We start from the raw sequence: 21,515 nt of genomic DNA, 5'->3' as shown, positions 1-21,515 counted from the left end.
TTAATTAAGGTTTATATTAAATAAATAAACAAGTGAGAAATGTGATTGACAATCCAAAATTTATTTCTATTCTTTATTGATAATGAAATGAGCTTACATAGAAAATTAGTTTTACACAGGGCATAAAACCCCAACAATTATATGGGCCTCGTTACACTCCTCAATCTTTCCCCAGTATTTGTCATGCTCCATCTTCGTGTTTTGTGCCACACTCCCCAACAACGGGTCATCCTCCCCAACTGTTATTTCATACAAAGTGCACTGCATATTACACATTTCAATAAAGTAATTGTCCGTCGTAACATAGGTTGATCCAATAAACATTAATGTCTCCTTGTAGAAAGTCTCCAAAAATTTCACAAAGACCGTTGCATTCTCCTTTTCCTTTTCTGTAAACTTTCTCTTCAAATACTGAATAATGACATCATTTAAGGAAGCATTGTCCATTGTAATCCCAAATAACTTTGAAATGCTCCAATCATTTAAACAAGCTCAATCTCTTTGCTAATAGTCTCCCCCTTTTGATCACCACTTGGCAAAAATTTATGATTCTTTTATTATAGTGGAAATCAGAGTCAGTCCAATGCGCTGTGATGACCATATACTTCAAATTTTGAATAGAAGTTCATGTATTAGTGGTGATGGAGACCCTGAAATACTTCAAAATATTTTTCAACTCCATTTTCTCTTCATCATACAATTTCAACACATCCCTAGCAACCGTCATTCTGGAAGGGATATCAAACCTAGGTTGTATGGTTCTAACAAATTTTCGAAAACTCTCTCCCTCGACATTTCAAAAAGGTAACTCATTCAAGACAATGTACTTTGATAGGGCAAGACCACATGCCTCTTTGTTATAAGCCACCGGAACTAAACTTATTACCCCCTCTTTCGCTCATTTCATCGGCTCAAAACTTAAAACCTTTTGCTTTTTCTCATTAACTTTATACGGACTAAACTCACAAACATTCCTAAAGTAATTCCACAGATGACTAGTCTCATGTTTTCTACTATCACAAAAGAACTCACTGCTACAATAACTACAAATTCACTTGGGTATCTCTTCTTTATCATTAGGATCATTTTGGGGGAAATTTTTTGAAATGGTCCCAAATATTTGATCATTTTGTTTTTTTTTTTTTTTGGAACCAAATGGGGGTTTTTTCTCTTTCTTTACCCCTTCTTGTAGGTTTACTCTGTGCCTAATCTGTAGGAGTTTCTTTTTCATTGGTAGGTGGAGGTAGTGGTACTAATGGGGGAGTTTCATCTACTTGATCCATATCCATAACCCATAGAGCACAAAAACATATACAATATATAATAATTAACAACTTAGCAAGCTAGCAATAGCAGCACACAACAAGCCTAGAATCCACTAATCCAGTAAAGTAAAGCAATCCAAATATGAAATATCCAATAAACTAATAGCAATTAACAACAAAGCAGACCTAAAATCAACTAATCCACTAATGATTAATAACACACAATCACTAATAACACAACACTCAACAACACACATATACAATTAAGCAACAAAATCCAAAATTCCAAATATCCAATATCATTAAACTAACTAATTCTAATAGAAATTTTAATTTTACCTCAAATTCTCACGGCTTGCTCAATCACAAATCACAATCTCCCACACTAATTAAATTAACAAAATCAAAAGTTTATATTAATTACCAAAACTTAAAACTCAATAATCCTAAATTAAAAATAAAAACTTAACAAAGTGAAAATACATAATCCGATATATAATCATATCACAAATTTATAGTATATAATATAGTATAAATATATATACATTTAAATTTTAAATTAAAAACAAAAGGTCGAAAAAAATTACCTCTGCCAACATGAGACACCTTAATGTCGAATGCCTAGCAGCCGAATTGGAAGCCTTGCCTGAAGCTTACTAGAGCCTGGAGTGGAGTTGTTGGTTGTCGTTGCCACCTGCGATGTCAACGGCAAGGAGGAGCCGAAGGGCCTTGAGCCAACAGCAAGGAAGAGACGAGAAGAGCGATGGAGAAAGAGCCATGACGAGTGCATCTATTTGATCCTGCACTACTGGTGGGATCGCTGCTCCAGGTGGGGTAGACATCCCTGGTACCCCCTCTTGAGCGTTGGTCCTCCAATTGATGACCTCCCTTATATCCTAAGGTTTTGCATCTTTCTCGAGTCTATCGAATATGGTATTGGTGTTTTTCATCGGTTCCTTTCCCTTGCAAGACTGAGGGTGTAGGGTGGTAGGTCCGCCTTGCCCTTGTCGGTGCGACTCTGCCCCCGAGCCTCTTCTCCTACATGACTTTGAGACTTTGAGCGGCCATTTCCATCCCTGTCACACCTCTCAGATGTTTGACCATCATCTCATGCGTTGTTTCGTCTGTCCCCCTGGGAGGGGGCCTTCGGGTTGGTAACACTCTTACTTTGATATGAAGTGTTATTCTTCTTAGTCATGGAAGAGGCAGTCTTGGACTGTGCCTCTTCATCCTATCTCTGGGAAAGTGGCTCTGAGAGCGTCCTTGGGGTTCGAATCCTTCCTTGGGACTCCCTGTTACTGATGTCTCGTATTCCTGCTGCTTTGGCTTGAGGCTCCCTCACTGCCTGAGCAATGGCTTCAGCTTTAGCTCAGGCTAACTGGGTAGCCGCCTCAAGGGCCACAGCAGCCTCCTGGTGCCTCTGGTCAGCTTTATGCTCCCTCTGGATCATCCTCTGGACCTGCTCTTCTATCTCCCGCCATTTTCATTCCATAGTCGCCCTCTAGAGGGAAATTTCTACAGCAAAGGCCTCCTGCCTCGCCAAAAATTGTGCCATCTCCTCCTAGTGAGAGTCCTGTGGATCTTCCACATCAGGTTGATCTCATACCTCCACCTGAGGTTTGTTAACATGATTGATAGGATCCTAAGTGGTGGAATTCCTGGGAGTCCTCTTCTTTGTCTGACTGGATTTTGGAGGCATCTTAAAACTGATGAAAGTGTGTTTCTTGATTTCGTACTCTCAATGAAAGCACCAAAATGTTGACCTATGAAATTGGCCAATGGTCGTATGTACAGTACACGATACCTTTTAAACAGAATGAATATAATATACGATAGAGTACAAATATCTAAACAAAACACATAGGAATTTATAGTGGTTCAGCCTTGTTCTTCTGAACAGTAATAACCTAATCCACTTAGTCCTTTTTATTGAATCGCTCGATAGACAATTACAAAGATAAACTCAGATTTCACTTGTCACAAATTTGCTAAAAAGATAGATCCAAAAAGTCCTGAAAAAGAGATCTCCAAGGGAAAAAGAGTCCCAAAAAGTCCCCTTTACGAAGCCTTGGGTCCTTTATTTATAGTACTCTGGGATTGTTACATGATCAGTAGTACTGGAGATCGTGGTTTGGTACACAATCATTGTGAGTGGAGATATGTGTCTACCTCCCCATGATTATGAGATCGTGGGTCTTCTCTATGTTTCTATGGATCGTGGTTAATGATACACGATTAAAACCTTTGGGAAAATGCTAATCTTGGTTGGTCTATGAGACTTAGGTGCTAGGCCTATTGATCTTCTAGGTGCTAGGCCTGATGACCATCTGGGTGCTAGGCCTGTTGATCTCAGTTTGAATGAGTGTGAGTTTAACCCAATGAGGTATCTTTCGGAGTGTAGGCCGACCACTCTATGAAGGATAGGGTGGGCGACCACCCCAAAGGGTAGTTGGGCATGCTTAGGCCAACCAGCCCTAGGGGTTGGGGTCAAGCCGACCACCCCTAAGAGGTATAGGCCTGGTTGACCTTTTATAGGTTCTGGACCTATCCATCTTTGTTCGTCGGTCTTTTTTCAATACTTTATCATTCTTCCCTGATTTGTGATGCCACGTGTCGCTTTCTCATTCGCCATGTCATCTCTGGATTTTTTAAGGATAATAGGTTTCGACGAGATTGGCGCTTGGGATAGATGCTCCTTCAACTTTTGGAAGGCCTCTTCATATTTAGCCGTCCACTTGAACCTCTGGTTTCCGCAAAGTATGTTGAAGAATGGGATGCACTTGTCCATGGACTTCGACATAAAGCGGCTCAAAGCAGCTATTCTTCTCACCAGGCTTTGATCTTGTATGGGTTGGCTTCTATTCCTCTTGAGCTTACTATAAAGCACAGAAACATCTTGGATGTCACGCCAAAAGTGCACTTCTTGGGATTTAGCTTCATCCCGTACTTCTAGACAATGGAAAATTTTTATGCCAGGTCGTCCGCATATTGGGACAATGTCTTAGACTTGACCATCATGTCATCTATATAGACCTCCATGTTCTTCCCCAGTTTGTTTCGGAACATTCTGCTAACCAGTCTTTCATAGGTGGCCCCAACATTCTTGAGCCCAAAGGGCATGATGATGTAGCAATATATACCATTGTCTGTCTAGAAGCTAGTGTGTTCCTGGTCTGCTACATGCATCGAGATCTAGTTGTAGCTGGAGTAAGCATCCATGAAGCTTAACAACCCATACCCCGATGTAGCATCCACCATCTGGTCAATTCGGGGCAGAAGGAAGCAATCCTTTGGGCATGCCTTGTTGAGGTCTATGAAGTCGATGCAAGTCCTCCACATTCCGTTTGGCTTTGGTACTAACATGGGATTTGCTAGCCAAATGGGATACAAGGTCTCCAAGATGAAGTTGATCGAGGACAACTTCTTGACTTCTAGCTTGAGGGCCTCTGCCCTTTCCGCACCGAGGAGCCTTCGCTTCTACCGGATGGGAGTTGTGTTCTCGTCAATGTTAAGGGCATGACATATGATGTTGTGGTTAATCCCCATCATATCCGAGTAGGACCAGGCCAAGACATCCTGGTTTTCTTTTACCCGAGCAATTATGGCAGACCTGACCTCCAGCTGCAAGTTCCTCCCAACCCATATCACTTTGGCTGGGTCGGTGGCACTAATGCACACCTCCTCAATCTCCTCCATGGGATCTAATGACCTATCCACCTCTATTCGCGGATCCAATTCATCATCCTCCCAAACCACCCTCTGTGCTAGCTGCGATGGTGGGATTGGATAAGCATTTTCCCCTTCGAGAGGCCCTTTGTGGATCATGAAGATTGGTCAGGCGAAGATGTGATAACATTTCTAGGCACTTTTCTGATCTCCCCGTACAGTTCCCACTCCTCCGTTATCACACGAGAACTTCATGCATAGATGGCAGATGGAGGTGATGGCTCTGAAGTCAACTAGAGCGGGGCACCCAAATATCACATTGGACGCAGTGGGCCAATCCACCACCACAAAGGTGTAGTACTTTAATGAGCTCTGAACCTCGTTCCCCAGCGTCACAAAGAGTTGAATCTTGCCCATCGGGAGAAATGAATGCCCATTGAAGTAGTAGATCTGCATTAGGCAAGAGGCTAGGTCTACCTCTATTAAGCCGATTTTCATGAAGGCTAGCTTGAATAGGACATTGACAAAACTCTCATCGTCCACCAACACTTGGGACACTCTCTTGTTGGCGATTTGGGCGTCAATGACTAAAAGGTTGTGATGCGGGAAATGAATGTTCCGGGCATCTTCCTCCGTGAATGTTATGGGTGGGTTCATCAACTTTAGGCACTAGACCAGAGTCTGGACCAATGCACACATCTCATGGTTGTGATCGAGCTCGTTGAGGTATCTCTTCTGATCATTCTGGGACGGTCCTCCCAGGTGCGAACTCCTGATATGATGGCCACGAGGTCATCTACTTGAGGAGGCGCGGTTCAGGGAGGATATGGCATCCCGAGTCCGGGAACCATAGGAGCCTCGAGTAATTGCACTATTGAGGCCCCCTGAGGGGTCTATGCTCCTAATCCTAGAGCATACCCTCCCTGAGGAGTTCGGTATGGTCCCTGCACGTCCTAGACCAAAGATTGTTCGGGAGCTGCTGGCAGTCCTGAAACTCCTATTGGCATTCTGACCCACTGGTGGAGATTTCCCAGTTTGATCAAATTCTCGATCTCATCCTTCAGTTAACGACATTCTTCAGTTGTGTGGCCCACGTCCATGTGGTAAGTGCACATTTTGCTAGTGTCCCTCGAGCTCTTCCCCTCTTTATACATGGGGCTTAGTTTCCAGCAATGGACTACACTGCCCATTTCAAGGTAGATGTTTTCCCGGGTATCCACCAAATTTTTATACTCTGTATACTGGGGTTCGTACCCCCTCTTTCCCTTCTTTCTAGGCTCGGACCAGTTCTGACTTTTTCCAGATCTTTTTCCTCGAAAAGGGTTGATGCTCGCCTCAAGCGCTCCGGTGTGGGATGGTTGGGCACCTCCGGGAGCAGCACTATACCCAGTTAGTGCTACTCCTTACTCAGAGAAAATGGACTGACAGATCTGGAGCATATCCTGATGAAGTAGGTCCATAGACAATTGGGGTCATGAATGACATCCTGAGAGATCCAACGGATCCGAACCCCGCTGGAGGTGCTGAATAGAGGTTTGTCGGGTACTGCACTTCGTACCCGGGAAGGGGTTGTGTTATTGAATAGGGTACTGGCTGCCATGAAGGCTTGGATTCGAGCCTCTTCCTAGCTGCCCTCTTTATAAATTCTTCAAGGGTGGTTGCCTTACTGCGTTGCATGTCATCCTAGAGAGGGGATCCAGCTCTGATTCTAGATTGGAGAGCTACCAAGCGTTGTCCATCATCAACCTTAGTCTTCGAGGCTTCCTCCATGAAGCGTTGAATGTAAGCCCTAAGGGTTTCAGAAGGATGTCGCTTGATGTTGGCCAGTGCACTGACTTCCATGTCCAATTTTTGGGCGGCCACAAATTATTTACAGAAAGATGACTACAATCTGTACCAAGACTGGATTGATCTCGCCTTAAGCCTTTTCCACCACTCTTCGGTGGGTCTGGCTAAAGTGATCGAGAATCACATGCATTTGTCGTTGTCACAGACATGGGCTACAGTCATCAAGTGATTGTAGCAGGAAAAAAGATCTCTGGGGTCAATGTTCCCGGTATAGGCGAGTATGTCCGGCATCTTGAACCCTTTGGGTAACACGACGTCCAGGATGTGTTTGGCACATGGCTCCTTCTCCTCGTCTTCAAAATCAGAACATGCACCTTCTTGCTTTTGTATCAAGCGATCCGTGACCTTTTTGAGAGCTGCCAATTGATCCATGAACTACCTAGCCATTCCATCGTCCAGAGGGACTATTTCTTTCTTCCTATCGTTGAGGTTATTCCTCATGTTGCCTCCTTGAGGGCGAATATTTTCTTTTTGGGCTCGCTTCTTCCGAGCATTGAGGTCGTCTCACAAATCCACGCAGAATGTATCATCTCCCAAACTGACCGTTTCTGGGTCCTCTCCGCATCTACGCCCTCCGTGATTCTTGTTCGTGGAAGTGCTGGGATAAAAGCGTCCTCCCTGACCATCCGGTCTGGGGACATTCCATGGCTTAGTAACCTGCGGGCGCTTCCCCTACGGATTGTTCGGATGATTCCATCATGAGATAGGATTCATCCATTCTTTCCTATGGAATTGCCCTATGTCAACCCCAATTTTTGGAGCGGAAGAAGCTTTCTTGTGGGGGTTTGCTTTTTCGACGGGATTGACCACTTTGGCTTTCCCTTTTTTTAACTGGATTTGATGGATCGGCTTTGGAATGTGGGGATCATCCCGGAGGAGGAATAGGAGTTCTATTGTTCGGCATGCCAATCCTTGTAGATGGGACAGGCAGCTACGTTCCTAGGGGAGGAACTGCTGAGGGATTGGTTGCAAATCCATAGGAAACAATAAAAGCTTGAAGAGCTTGGAGGGACACTTGCATCTGGCAGGTGGTTTCCTGCTATTCCGCCATCCTTGCTTCTTCGTCCAGGACCTGTTGTCTCAAACGAACCACTTCTGGATCTTCTTGCTCACGTTCCACATCCTTCCCATTAGGATCAATGGGGATTTCAGCCTCCTGGTCTTCATACTCCCCTTCGTCCTCCTCGTAATATTCTTCATTGTAGTCACCCCTTCTCTGAAGTTCTGGGAATCGTCAAGCAGGATCACATGATAAGGCATATCCTTTGGTTGGTCTTGAGGAAGTGATTGATTTGGCAATGGTTTTCCATTGTCTTGTTGTTGCTGGTGAGCAAGTCAAACATGGTATGACAGGTGTTCACCATTTTCTCAGATGATCAAGGTTGATTCAAGCTTTCTTCAGCTCTCAATGAAAGCACCAAAATGTTTGCCGAGTTTTTCGAAATCTATAAATATATTAAAAGATAAAAGCTAAAAAGAAAGGCTAAGAAATAAATAAGATCACATTTTTTTACGTGGTTGGGGCGTTAATGAGCCTTAGTCCACGAGTCACTAGTATTAGGCTTTAGAGAGTTTTGACAATGGAGGTTTTCTGCAAGTTAACCAGCATTTAGCTTACAAGAGAAAATTTGGGATCCTCGCTATAGTGCACCACTGATCCTATTTATAGACAGTCATGTCACTTGGGTCACACTAATCCGGGACCAATAAGGATACAATTACAATTGCTCGCTAATGGAGCCATAATAGAAGAAATGTAACATAATTAAGGGTTGTTAATCTGGGCCCATTGGGCCGGCTTAGGCGTGGTGAAGTTTTACAACTGTCCTTTGTACGTTAGCACGAAATGATCCACGTGGGCTACCTAGGAGATCCTAGGGACAGGATTTTCCAGAGTAGTGGCAATACTGTTTCCTAGGAACAGTGTATGTTCCATGCGTACCCCATTCTGTAGGTTAGTTAGGGAGACCAACTGCTGAATTTTTTGGGGACACATCAGTTGTAGGAAGGACTAGGCTATTTCTATCTGACTCAGTGATCGTGGTTCATTTACCAAGGCGAACATCTCGATGGTGGTGTCTTCTCCTGGATCCCACTTGATGGGATCTGTCTCCTAGAATGGATCGTACGCCATCACAATTTTCATCCCAAAGGATATAGAATGAACACGATCAGGAGGGTGATTCGGGCCTGCACCTTAGTTCTGGCCCCTTCGCTATGCTCGTGCTATTTGCCAGTAACTGGATCTGTATGGTCCAGGCCGACAGGGTATACTTGTTCATTATTCACTGGGCCAAGGTTGGGCCTGGACCTCTTCAATGGGCCCATGGACCCGTTTGGTTGTGCCACGTGTCATATGTTGAAAATACGGATAACAAAACTAATAAAGGCTTCTGGATCAAGTTCTAGCCTCCAGGACTCTGAATTCTACTAACCCGGGTAGTAGAACCATTCCCGAGCCCTTAGGTTTGGGTTCCTTGCTCCCAATAACTACTTTCAAAATTTTCCCCAATTAGAGCCACATCGCCCCCCACTAAGGGTCGCAGCGCTCAACAAGTCAGAGAGCCCGAGCCCAAAAATCACTAGACACGCGCTACGACACAACCCACCTAGCGTTGTAGCGCCAAGGTCGTTCGAGGGACACCTTTGTTCTCTGAGTTCATGAGGGTCGCGACGCCCCAAGAACAAGGCCGCGATGCAACCCTACAAACCCAGATTTCTAGTGATGTTAAGAATCTCCCAACCTCCCAAAATCATCTAACACATTATTTTACTCACAATTTACCATGGAAACAATTTCAATAGCTCAGAAACATAAAAACCAACCTCCAAACTCAACCAAAACACCATAGAAACTAAATTTTCATAAATAACTTTGGAAACTCAAAACTTCAAAACTCAGAACTCAAAAACCTAAATTTAGCTTTGTTAAAACGGTTTCCTAGCTGCTTGCCTAAGCTTATAAGCTTTCAATCTCAACTACAACTTCAATCCCCAGCAAGCCTTGCCCCAAAACTCAAGGGATCAAGAGCTTTTCCTTCAAAATTTCCAAAGCACCAAAGTGAGAGTGAGAGAGAGAGAGAGAGAGGGAGGGAGAGAGACAGTGTGGGTGTGTGTGTGTGTGTGTGTGTTTTGTGTTTTTTTTTTTTGAAAATCCGAAAGAGATAGAGACAACTCTTAGGCCGTTGATTTACTGTTTACATGGAATAATACCATCCTTTCAAAGCATACATATTAGGGAACCCTTAGTCCCATTACAATTACACAACTGGGTGCAGTTTTCTTACCTTTAATTTCCACGTTCACTGACTACGAGCAACGACTCTCGAGAACGATCCGCTTCCAGTGCCTTAGCTTAACACCTAGTCACAACCAAGGTAATGGACTCCATTAATATTCAAATAAAGGTTTCCGAGTACAAAGCTAGCTTCCGGAACATCGAATTCCACCAAGCACGATGGTGAAATCGATCCCGAGCAACCTAGATTAGGTTCTCGCGCTTAGAATCCCCAAAAGATCAAAAATGCACCTAAGGGCTGCAGCCCCCAAAACCTAGCCGCGGCCCTCCCCTGAAACAGAAACCAAGCCCTTCAGAAGGCAGACACGCGCCGTGGCCCTGCCATGTGGCGTCGCGGCGCTCCCCTTCGGCCGAGCCTCCCTGGTTCCTTTGCTTCGTAGGGCCGCAGCGCTCTAGAACAGAGCCGCGGCCCATCCCTTCGTGCCCAGAAAATCCACCATTTCTAACATCCTAACCTTATTCAAAACCACCCCAAAGCACCCTATTAGCAAAACCCATTAATCACAAGACTTTAGTACGATTCTAACATCATAATCCAACAGAAATCCAGCTTAAAATCTCATTAAAACTCCACTTTGATTTCTGAAACCCAGCAACTAAAGAACTCAAAAACCAGTCGTGCAAACATAGACTTGAACCTCTAAATTACGAATTGAAGCTTACCGTCTTTGTTGAAACATTTCCTTAACAGATTCCTGAGCTAAAATCCAAGCTTCTCAGCTTTAATTCAATCCTTAAACATCAAAACCATAAACACCCTTAATACTCAGCCAAAACTCAAAATTCTAATGCTCAAGAATATGATTCAGCCCTTACCTTAATCTTGGTTGAGTTTCCTTAGCTGAGCACTAGATTAAACCTTCAAGATTCCAGCCCAAACCACTGAATTCCCAGCTGATTTCCCTTGAATTCCAGTGGTTTTTCTTGAGAGAGAGAGAGAAGAGAAGGAAGAGAAGAGCAAAATAGGTCGGTTTGTGTTTTATTCTACCGGTTTCTCTTTTGTTTAGTCTAACCCTTGGTTAATTAAGTCAATCCCGAGGCTCGGGGTGCCGGAAACGTCCCCGAGGGCAAAACGGTAAATTTCCTCAATATTCCCGACTAAGCTTCCTAACCTCAAATATATCTCCATATATTTATTTCCATAACTCGATAACCCAAATAATCATCTAATACCCAAATTACCCCTTGACTTGCCCCAAGTCAAGTATTAAACCCCATTGTGACTTCCCGCTAACTGGCTCCCTAGGATTGCCTCAAGTCGCACGTTGCAGATCTACCCACATAATAATGTGGTTCTCACAGATATAACATTTAACCACATTTACATTCATATAATCATACAAGCATGCTTATCATATAACCATGCATTAAATCAATGAACTTACACATAAACCAATTATGCCCTCCCGGCACACTAATCAGGGCCCTTAAGCCATAACAGCAATTTTGTCGTTACAACTATCCCCTCATATTGAGAATTTTGTCCTCGAAATTTACCTGAATAACTCAGGATACTGATCTCGCATCGCTGTCTCTAACTCCCAGGTCACTTCCTCGACCTTGTTATTTCTCCACAACACTTTAACTAATGGAATCGTCTTATTTCATAGAACTTTGTCCTTCCGGTCTAAAATCTGAACCGGTTGCTCCTCATAGGACAAATCTGTTTGCAACTATAAATCCTCATACCTCAATACATGCGTCGAATCTGAGACATACTTTCGCAACATCGAGACATGAAAAACATTATGAACTCCCGATAGCAACGGTGGCAAGGACAACCTTTAAGCTTGCCCTTTACCCCAAACCTCCTCACCCCTCTCAGTGGTGAAACTCGCTGAAACACGTGGTCCCCAACGTGGAACTCTACGTCCCTACGCTTAGGATCAGCGTAGCTTTTCTGTCTACTCTGCAAAGCAAGCATTCTAGCTCAAATCTTCTCAATAGCTTCATTAGTCTTCTGAACCATGTATGGCCCCAAATACGTCCTCTCACCCATCTCATCCCAATGAATGGGCGATCTACACTTTCTCCCATATAACATTTCATAAGCAGCCACTCCAATCGTGGACCGATAACTGTTGTTATATGATAATTCAATCAACGGAAGATACTTACTCCAAGATCCCTCGAAATCAATCACGCACACCCTAAGCATGTCCTCCAACACCTGAATCGTCCTCTCAGACTGTCTGTCAGTCTGAGGATGAAAAGCTGTGCTAAACTTCAATTGGGTCCCCATGGCTCTCTACAGAGCTCCCCAGAACTTAGAGGTAAAAATAGGGTCTCGATCAGATACAATAGACTTTGGAGCCGCATGGAGATGTACTATCTCCCTCACATACAACTCCGCATATTGTTCCACTGAGTATGTCGACCTCACTGGCAGAAAATGAGCTGACTTGGTGTATCTGTCTACTATTACCCACACCGAGTCACAAAGTCCCACTGTCTTGGGTAGACCTCCCACAAAGCCCATCGTAATATCTTTCCACTTCCATTCAGGAATATCCAAAGGCTGAAGCAACCCTGCTGGCCGCTGATGCTCAACCTTCACCTGTTGACACGTCAAACACCTGGCTACATACTCAACCACATCCTTCTTCATCCCGGGCCACCAATAAAATATCCGTAGATCCTGATACATCTTTGTGGTACCCGGATGAAGCGAGTATGGCATAGTGTGAGACTCATCCAATATCTCTCGTCTGATCCCCTCATCTGCCGGAACACAGATCTGTCCCTGATATCGAAGCATACCAGTCTCAGAAATAGAATAATCCTTAGCTATCCCTGCTAAGATGTTCCGCCTAGCCTTTTGAAGCTGGGCATCTACTAATTGTCTCTCCTTGATCCGCTCTAGCAGGGTCGACTGCAAGGTAATATTAGCTAATTAGCCTACCACCAATTCTATCCTTGCCCTGGCCATCTCATCAGCCAACTCTCTCGAGATCTGGGTGGAACTATACAACTGTCCTGGGCCCCTCTAGCTTAATACATCCGCCACAACATTGGCTTTCCCGGGGTGGTAAAGGATATCGCAGTCATAATCCTTAACCAGCTCCAACCAACGCCTCTGTCTCATGTTCAGATCCTTCTGAGTAAAGAAGTATTTCAAACTCTTATGGTTAGTGTATATCTCGCACTTCTCCCCATACAAGTAATGCCGCCAAACCTTCAATGCGAATACCACTGCCGCCAGCTCCAAATCATGGGTAGGATATCGCTGTTCATACTCCTTCATTTGTCACGATGCATAAGCTATAACTTCTTATTCTGAATCAGCACATAGCCCAAGCCCATCCGTGATGCATCACAATATACTACAAATTTCCCTTTGTTTGAAGGAAGACTCAATACAGGTGCAGAAATAAGTCGTCACTTCAACTCTTGGAAACTGTTCTCACACTTCTCTGACCAAACGAACTTCTGATTCTTTCTTGTCAATTCTGTCGTCGGTGAGGCAATCTTTGAAAATCCCTCCACAAACTGCCTGTAATAACCTGCCAACCCAAGGAAACTCCGCACCTCCGAGGCGTTCCTTGGCCTCGACCAATCTCTCACCACTTTCACCTTGGATGGATCCACCTTAATCCCTTTTGCACCAACTATATGTCCAAGAAAAGTCACCTCTGGTAACCAAAACTCACACTTCTTAAACTTAGCGTATAACTGATGCTCCCTTAACCTCTGTAAAACCTGTCGAAGATGCTGCTCATGTTCTGCCTTTGAAGTAGAGTATACTAGAATGTCATCGATGAAGACAATGACGAACTGATCTAATAAGTCCTTGAACACCCTGTTCATCAAATCCATAAAAGCTGCCGGGGCATTGGTCAAACCAAAAGACATGACCAAAAACTCATAGTGCCCATATCGCGTCCGGAAGGCCGTCTTCGGTATATCCTCATCTTTGATCCTCAGCTGGTGATAACCAGATCGTAAATCAATCTTTGAAAACACTGTCTTTCCCTGCAGCTAATCGAACAAGTCATCAATCCTTGGTAAAGGGTACTTATTCTTGATAGTCAACTTGTTCAATTCCCTGTAATCTATACACATTCTCAATGTCCCATCCTTCTTCTTAACAAATAACACTGGAGCGCCCCATGGTGGGTAACTAGGTCTGATGAATCCCAAATCCAGAAGCTCCTGCAGCTGTATCTTTAGTTCCTTCAACTCTGCTGGCGCCATTCTATATGGTGTCCTTGATACTAGCTCTGTCCCCGGTGCTAACTCAATCTCAAACTGAATCTCCCTGCGCGGCGGCAACACTGGTATATCCTCAGGAAATACGTCCAAAAACTCACACACCAATCTGGTCTCTCCCAGCCCTGCTGGCATAACCTTAGTGGTATCCACTACACTGGCCAGAAAACCTATGCATCCCCCCTGCAACAAGTCTCTGGCTCTCAATGCTGAAATCATGGGTACGCGGGGTCCACATACTGCACCCACAAAGACGAAAGGATCCTCGCCCTCAGGCTCAAAAGTCACCATCTTCTTCCTGCAATCAATAGTAGCCCCATATCTGACCAACCAGTCCATCCCTAAGATCATATCAAAATCCTCCATGTCCAACTCAAGCAGATCTATCGAAAGTTCCCTACTATCAACCATCACTGGCAGTGCCCTAATCCATCTCCTAGAGATTACCAGTTCCCCTGTAGGCAATAAAGTCCCAAACCCTGCAGTCCGATATTCACTAGGTCTACACAGTCTATTAATCACTTTACTAGAAACAAAGGAATGTGTAGCACCTGAATCAATCAATACAGTAAAAGGAGAGCCAGCGCTAGAAAGCTGACCTGTCACTACCGAGGGACTAGCCTCGGCCTCTGCCTATGTCAAAGTGAATACTCAAGCTGGAGTCAAGCTATCCACATTTCCTGCTTCACCTTTCTTCACTGCTAGGCAGTCTTTCCTAAGATGGCCCACTGTTCTGCACACAAAATAAGCTTTGGCCCGGCATTCGCCCAAGTGGCATCTTCTACACCTCGAGCACTCTGGATAGGTCCGCCATGCCTCACCACCACCCTGACGGCCACCCTGACCCCTCCTGTCAGGACCAACAGCAGTCGAAGTGTCAGAAGTCTTTCTCTTTAAGTCATTGGGGCCTCCACCCCTACCTATCCCTAAATAAGGAGGCACCACTCTGCGACCCTCGTGCATTACCGCACTTTACCTCCAAATCTTGTTCTCTGCTTCCTCAGCGGTAAGAGCCTTCTCAACGGCGTAGGCATAAGTTGTTCCTCTAGGTACCATTGTAATCCTAACATCCTGGGCTATCATAGCATTTAGCCCCCTAATAAACCTATCTTGACTAGCAGCATCAATAGGCACAAGATCTGGTGTAAACTTCACAAGCCTGTCAAAGTTTAGGGCATACTCTGTAACAGTCATATTGCCCTGCACCAAACCCACAAACTCATTAACTTTTGCTGCCCTGACGGCAACATTATAGTATTTCTGGCTGAACAAGTCTCTAAAGCCTTCCCAACTCAAAGTAGTGACATCCCTGGTCTGTGAGCCACCTCCCACCAGATGCGGGCATCCTCTCTCAAAGTATTTCTGTCATGCCCCTTTACTCTCATGAAATCCAGAATAGTTGTGATCATAGTATGCCATTGCTCAACCTTCAATGGATCAGGTCCCCCCTCAAAGATAGGAGGTTGCTGCTTCTTGAACCGCTCATATAACGGCTCCCACCTGTTCCCAACCTCCCCAGACAGTACGACTGGTACCACTGCAGGTGGTACAATAGGGGCAGCATTCCCTGATGGAGTCTGCTGTCGCAATAAGCGGATCTGTTCATCCTGGCTCTGCCACCGAGCCTGCATATCTGCCATGAGTTGCTGCCAGTTCTCAGGGACTGGTGGAGGAATCGAGCCTTGGTCATCACCCCCGGTCCGAGACCTAGTGCCGGCTAGTCGCATAGATTTTCTTGGACGCATAGCTATCCAAGTCAATCTGCAATCAACGACTCGGCAGTCAGACCATGATGACAGGGTAAAAGCTTCTCCAAAATCCATCAAAGGAACTTAACCAATCACAAACATTCAGAATATAGGCATTCATCCACATGCACCGGTTGCTGATAAGCATGCCCCAAAATTACCACATGACAGCCAAGATAAAAGCATTCATCCATGCACAGTATACAGTTAGTCATTCAAATATTCACTTGCATGCACGACAATACTAATAAGCACGCCTCAATATTTTCATACAGCAGTCAAGGGCCAGGCCCTATCAATATCCCATGCTTTCTATTAATCCAATAAATAACAACATTCATAACTTATTTCAGGCATATAAGTACATATACACATTACCAAACCCTGAATCGAGCTTGTCTCTAGCAGCGAATGTACATGTCCAGCCGGTCTTCAGGAACCCTTAAACCTAGGATGCTCTGATACCAAGTTGTAACGCCCTGGATAGCTAAGACCGCTACACTGTGTACTTAAAAAGGTGCAGGACTTGCTAATCAAGTCATTTAGTTGAAAACATGTTACTAACCATAAACGCGCTAGGGTTAAAAAGGTTTTTGGATTCAAAAGATACATTTTATATAATTAGACAGTTCTGCATATGGGATCCCAAAAAGAAATAGTGTTTAAAAGACAGTTTACAGAATTTCCAAAATACAGACAATCATCAGCCATTCTAAGGCAAAACAGACAGTTCTGGTTCCACTGTTCTTGCCTTCCCCTCAACCGTGGCAGCTGAATAGCTGGTCATGTACATTAAGCTCACAGAGCTCTCCAAGTCAGGGCTGATCAAGTTTGCCCTTGCCTTTACCTTCACCATGTAGCAACCGTGAGCCAAGGCCCAACAAGAAAACATAATATGCATCACAAACAACAATAACAAATAATTAATCCTTTAAGCATGATCAAACACTTAACACTCATTTTAATCACATAGCACGTATTCAGAGTCAAAGCTGCAACCAAGCATAAATAACAATCAAGTTACATGATTAACAGGGCTGATAACTTAGGCCGCACCCTCTGTTTACCCCCACTAACTCCGGCCCGCTTAAACCGAGCTCAGTGCATAATAAGCTATCCTCGGCTACCAGTGGTCGAGCCGCGCCCTATGCGCTAGTGTAATCTTGCCACTCTTAGGCCGTTGATTTACTGTTTACATGGCATAATACCATCCTTTCAAAGCATACATATTAGGGAACCCTTAGTCCCATTACAATTACACAACCGGGTGCATTTTTCTTACCTTTAATTTCCACGTTCACTGACTACGAGCGACGACTCTCGAGCACGATCCGCTTCCCGTGCCTTAGCTTAACACCTAGTCACAACCAAGGTAATGGACTCCATTAATATTCAAATAAAGGTTTCCGGGTACAAAGCTAGCTTCCGGAACATCGAATTCCACCAAGCACGATGGTGAAATCGATCCCGAGCAACCTAGATTAGGTTCTCGCGCTTAGAATCCCCAAAAGATCAAAAATGCACCTAAGGGCTGCAGCCCCCAAAACCTAGCCGCGGCCCTCCCCTGAAACAGAAACCAAGCCCTTCAGAAGGCAGACACGCGCCGCGGCCCTGCCATGTGGCGCCGCGGCGCTCCCCTTCGGCCGAGCCTCCCTGGTTCCTTTGCTTCGTAGGACCGCAGCGCTCTAGAACAGAGCCGCGGCCCATCCCTTCGTGCCCAGAAAATCCACCATTTCTAACATCCTAACCTTATTCAAAACCACGCCAAAGCACCCTATTAGGAAAACCCATTAATCACAAGACTTTAGTACGATTCTAACAGCATAATCCAACATAAATCCAGCTTAAAAACTCATTAAAACTCCACTTTGATTTCTGAAACCCAGCAACTAAAGAACTCAAAAACCAGTCGTGCAAACTTAGATTTTAACCTCTAAATTACGAATTGAAGCTTACCTTCTTTGTCGAACCATTTCCTTAACAGATTCCTGAGCTAAAATCCAAGCTTCTCAGCTTTAATTCAACCTTAAACATCAAAACCATAAACACCCTTAATACTCAGCCAAAACTCAAAATTCCAATGCTCAAGAATATGATTCAGCCCTTACCTTAATCTTGGTTGAGTTTCCTTAGCTGAGCACTAGATTAAACCTTCAAGATTCTAGCCCAAACCACTGAATTCCCAGCTGATTTCCCTTAAATTCCAGTGGTTTTTCTTGAGAGAGAGAGAAGAGAAGGAAGAGAAGAGCAAAACAGGTCGGTTTGTGTTTTATTCTACCAGTTTCTCTTTTGTTTAGTCTAACCCTTGGTTAATTAAGTCAATCCCGAGGCTCGGGGTGCCGGAAACGTCCCCGAGGGCAAAACGATAAATTTCCCCAATATTCCTGCGTAAGCTTTCTAACCTCAAATATATCTCCATATATTTATTTTCGTAACTCGATAACCCAAATAATCATCTAATATCTGAATTACCCCTTGACTTGCCCCAAGTCATGTATTAAACCCCGTTGTGACTTCCCGCTAACTGGCTCCCTAGGATCGCCTCAAGTCGCACGCTACAGATCTACCCACATAATAATCTGGTTCTCACAGATATAACATTTAACCACATTTACATTCATATAATCGTACAAGCATGCTTATCATATAATCATGCATTAAATCAATAAACTCACACATAAACCAATTATGCCCTCCCGGCACACTAATCAGGGCCCTTAATCCATAACAGTAATTTTGGGTCGTTACAATAGTCCATAACAAGCAAAATGTACTTATTATTGTAAGATGACAGAAAAGGTCCAATGAAATCAGTCCCCCACATATCAAACAATTCCACTTCTAGAATAGCATTTAAAGGAATTTCATTTCTCCTTGAGATACTTCCGATATGTTGACAACGATCACAAGATTTAACAAAAGTATTAGCATCTTCAAACTAAATAGGCCAATAAAATATGCATTGTAGTGTGACAATGAGTTAGAATGGACACCATTTCATCTTTTGGTACACAATGATGAATGACTTGATCTGGACAATGCTTGTAAAGAATGGGCTCCTCCTAATAATAGTGTTTAACCTCGGAATATAATTTCTTGAGTTGTTGCCTTGACATCTCTGGAGGTACTGTGTTGGCAGCCAAGAAATTAACATAGTCAACCAACCACGACACATCATTATTTTCCTTTACTTCAAATAACTGCTCATCTAGAAAAGCATCATTTATCTTTATCTCTTTCATACTTGGACTCTCATCCACCTCTAATCTAGACAAATGATCAGCTACCAAATTTTCAGTCCCTTTCTTATCTCGAATCTGCATGTCAAACTCTTGCAACAATAATACCCAACGAATAAGGCGAGGCTTTGCATCTTTCTTGATCATAAGGTATTTAATAGTAGAATGATCAGTGTATACAATTACCTTATTCCCAATGAGGTATGACCTGTATTTATCAAAAGCATACAAAATGGCCAATAGTTCTACCGCATAATCACTTGCATCACATATTAACTCAAATGGCAAATCCCAATTAGGTGCAACAACTATCGGCGCTGAAGTTAATTTCTCCATAAGTACCATAAAAGCATGGTGACAATTCTCATCAAATTCAAAAGGTACTTCATTCATCAATAATGTAGATAGAGGTTTTGAAATCTTGGAAAAGTCTTTAATAAATCTTCTGTAAAACCCTGCATGACTAAGAAAGCTTTGAACTCCTTTTACTGAGACAGGAGATGGTAAATTCTCAATTGTTGAAATTTTAGCCCGTTCAACCTCAATACCCTTACTTGAATTTTTGTGCCCTAAAACAATTCCCTCATTTACCATAAAGTGGCACTTCTCCCAGTTCAAGACTAAATTCAATTCCTCACATCGATTAAGAACAAGCTCCAAATTGGCCAAGCAATTATCAAAAGATGAACCATAAACTGAAAAGTCATCCATAAAGATTCCAATTCCCTTCTCTACCATGTCAGAAAATATTGTCATCATACACGTTACAGGTGCATTACAAAGTCCAAATGGCATCCACCTAAAAGCAAAAGTACCATATAGACAAGTCAAAGTGATCTTCTCTTGATCCCCAAGTGCGATAGCAATTTGACGGTATCCCGAATACCCAACCAAGAAACAATAATAGTTGTGGCTTGCCAACCTATCCAACATTTGATTAACGAATGTCAAAGAAAAGTGGTATTTTCTAGTGGCTTTATTCAATTTACAGTAATCAATACAAATTCTCCAACCTGTCACACTACGAGTTGAAATCAATTCATTATTCTCATTCTTGACCACTGTCATTCCACTTTTCTTTGGAACCACTTGCATTGGAGTCACCCATGCACTATTGGATATTGGGTAAATCACTCTCGCATATAACCATATTAGAACTTATTTTCTCATCACTACCTTCATTGTTGGAACTAATAGTCTCTGAGCATCAATTGTCAGTTTAGTATCACCTTCCATCAAAATTATATGCATCACAGTAGATGGGCTTATTCCCCTAATATCAGCTAGAGTCCATCCAATGTAAATCTTATGAACTTGTAATACGCTTAGTAACTTTTCTACCTCCACCCCAAAGAGAGATGAAGATGCTATACTAGGAATAGCAATAAGATCCATCGTACAATCAACAACTTCACCATCCACAACTTCTTCATTCACCTTTTCTAAATCAGATTAAGTAACACTAGAATTCAGACAATGTTGTAGAGAATCTGAACATAATTCCTTCTTCATCATCTCTTCCACTACTACCTTAATAGAATCAACATGGTGACAAGTGCTTGTGCTATCAGAATGCTTCAAGGCATGATAAATGTTGAATTTGAACTCTTCATTATTAACCCTCAATGTCAGATGACCACCTTGCACATTAATAAGAGCCTTTCCTGTACCCAAGAATGGACAGCCAAGAAAAATGGGAATTTCATGGTCCTCCTCCATGTCCAATACCACAAAATCAGCGGGTAAAATAAATTTGCTAGCCTTAACCAATACATATCACTCCACGAGGATAAGTTAGTGATCTATCTGCTAATTGAAGAGTAATGATTGTAGGCTTTACATCAGCCACTTTCTTTGGAATGTTCATCTCATTAGGCCATTGATAGCTATTAGTAGCCATCTCCTCCATCATATTAATGGCTTTAGTTTCAGATTTAGCCAATAATGCACCCCCAGCAACAGCATCAATAATACTCCTAGTTGGACCATTCAACCCATTATAAAAATATTTGTTCTTTCATCCAATTCTCATATCCATGTTGTGGGCAGTGACGTAGTAAATCATTGTATCACTCACTCCAAGTGCACAGTGTTGTTATAGCAAATTTTTAATCAATAAAAGGTTGTAGAACCCACAGGGATTGATTATTAAATTTTACTAAGTACCACACTTTTTAGTCTCTTATTTTGATTAGATGAACCAAAATTTAGAATGCTTTAAGAACAAAAGAATAATAAATAA

The sequence above is a fragment of the Humulus lupulus genome, chromosome 7 (assembly GCF_963169125.1).
Source record: "Humulus lupulus chromosome 7, drHumLupu1.1, whole genome shotgun sequence".
Classification (NCBI taxonomy): domain Eukaryota; kingdom Viridiplantae; phylum Streptophyta; class Magnoliopsida; order Rosales; family Cannabaceae; genus Humulus; species Humulus lupulus.
Note: the sequence above shows the minus strand (reverse complement) of the source record.